The sequence below is a fragment of the Propithecus coquereli genome, unplaced genomic scaffold (assembly GCF_000956105.1).
Source record: "Propithecus coquereli isolate 6110/MARCELLA unplaced genomic scaffold, Pcoq_1.0 Scaffold127, whole genome shotgun sequence".
Taxonomy (NCBI): Eukaryota; Metazoa; Chordata; class Mammalia; order Primates; family Indriidae; genus Propithecus; species Propithecus coquereli.
The window spans coordinates 2,974,983-2,977,684 of NW_012136858.1; positions in this window are offsets into that span (position 1 = coordinate 2,974,983).

Sequence of the window (2,702 nt, forward strand, 5' to 3'; positions counted from 1 at the left end):
TAACATGAGAAAAAACTTCATATTTGGAGCACTTAAACTCCTGATACTTGTTTCCAAAATCAGTGAAATCCTTATTTTTCTGCAACAGCTTTGGGGCAGCCTACCCTGTAAATTTCTGTTTAAATAATTGTTGGGTCTATTACAAAGAGTTTTAAATTTGCTAGGCAGTTTGGCCCACATATATACTTGGCATAGCAAAGCACACTGTGATTCTCTGGCCTCTAAGCCTCTCATACAACATCCCAGTACAAGGATATAATATTCCTGAAATCCCCCTATTTCTATTGGGGAAAATGCTAATAATGGTTTTTTGCCAATTACATGATAGGTTTGACAAATGGCATCTCCTGTTAACATTGTGAAGCATATCATTGAAGAATTGGCAACCTTAAGATTCCCCTTTAGCGTACAATTGGTTGAAACTACATGGTATCTCCTTAAAATAGCCAAATCCTGTTTTATTTACTATGTGCTTGCCACGGCCATTAAAGAAACATTATTTTTTGAGTCCTTTTTAGAAATTACAAAGGCTGTCAATGTTTTAGACATTTTTAAGTCTTTTTCATTAATATATAATAGTTACACATATTTAAGAGATATATGTGATATTTTGATACCTGTATACAGAGTGTGTATGATAAAATCAGGGAAATTGGGATGCCCATCACCTCAAACACGTATCTTTTTTTTTTTTTTTTTTTGAGACAGAGTCTCACTCTCTTGCCTGAGCTAGAGTGCTGTGGTGTCAGCCTAGCTCACACTTCTTTCTATCCAATGCTTTGTTATTCTCATCTCTTTTTATACTTAATAATTATTTATATTAAACGTTCCTTGTTCCAATTACTGTGTGGTTTCTCTCATTTGGCTGAGACACTAATCAAAATGCCAAGTGAGATTTTGGTGAACTAGATAAAATTGTTCTAAAGCTCTTTTGAAGAAATAAACAAACAGAAACAGTTTACCGTAGACATTTATGGAAAAGGAGAGTAATGTACAAAGATGGATTCGCTATGAAGCTAATAAAGCTTAAGCTATAAGACTTCTTACTTGCAGGGACCAATTTGAAGGCCCTGGGAGAAGCCTAGTTCTTGTAAAAATGTCATAGGTGATGTATTTTAACCTCTGATGAAGTATTTTAACCTCTTGATTAAGACCTCTTTCTCTCTTCATTGCAGCTTCCTCTCCGTCACATTTTCCCTTGAGATGGATGACATTGAGGTGGCCATGGGCATTTTTGGAAACCAGCTATGTGAAAACACGTGTCCATACAAAAACCTCTCCCCGAATGTTCATAACAGCATTATTCCTAATAGGCAAACAGTGGAAATAATCCAAATAGCAATCAATCGATGGCTGGATAAATACAATGTGTTATATCTATACAGTGGAATATTATTCAGCCATTAAAAGGAGTGCTATACCATGCATGAAAACATTAAGTGAAAGGAGCCAGTCACAAAGGACCACTGTTGTATGAATCTATTAATATGAAATGTCTAGACTAAGGAAATTCATAAAGGCAGAAAGTAAATTGGTGATTCCCTAGTTCTGGAGAAGATGGGAAGAAGTGGAGAGTGCTAACAAGAGTTCCTTTTGGTGGTGATGAAAATGTTATAAAATTGATTTGGTGATGGTTGTACAGCTAAAAATAACTGAATTGTACACTTTAAAAAGGTGAATTTTATAGTATGTGAATTATATTTCGATAAAGCTTTTATTATAAAACAGATTTACTATCGAGTGCTAAGTAACATTTCTGTCTCTTTCGAAGGCCTGAGCGGGCAGGCACAACGGGAATGTAACTCTCTGGAGATTGGTTCTGGGACAGGCTGAGGGTTGGTTATAGGACTGAGACAATAAAATCAGGTTAATCTTATATTAGTAATTGTCATGAAAATGGGATTATGTTCCTGACCTATTTTAAAGCTGGTCAACCTGAAAGCTTCTCAGCTAAGAGAAATCCAGGGCTCTGCAATTGTACCAAAATGCACAGAAGCCTATGGAAGTGGTACAAATGGGTTAATAATTAAGGCAGGGTGATTTCTTTACCTACCAACTCTGTGATCTTGAGCAAGACACTTAAACTCTCAAATCTTCAGTTGCTCCTTCTGTAATATGGAGATAACAAAAGTACCTACTGTACTTCATGGCATTGTTGAGATAGTTAAATGAGATTTAATAGGTATACAGTACCAGGCACGTGGGAAGGATCCAATGGCTGCTGGCTGCCCTTGAAGATTTATTTGAATAATTCTGCAAAGGGAAGTGGGAGACTCAGGCAAACTAATGTCAGTCTTCCTTGCATCTCAGCTGAGTGCCCTTTAATGGGAGTGAACAGGCTGCTCTGCTCCCCACAGAAATGTTTCCTGAGCTCCATTACCACCTACCACTACTTCCACCACTTCCCAGGCAATCACTCTAGGGACAGGGATGTCGGCCTACCTAGCTCTCCCACTGTCCTGAGAGGAAGGCCCACTCTCAGGCCTGCAGCCCCCATCACCACGTCACCCTAGGCAATCTCTTCAGAACCTGTTGTGCAAATTTTGAAGAGTGAATTATAACATAGAATGAGGAATTATGCCTCAGAGGGACCAAGAGTCCTGCCCAAGGTCTCAGTGTGCTCTTTCTAATCCATGCTGCCTCCCATTCAAAAGAGATAACAATGTGTTAAATTTTGAGCCAACCAGGCTAGAGAGCCAGAC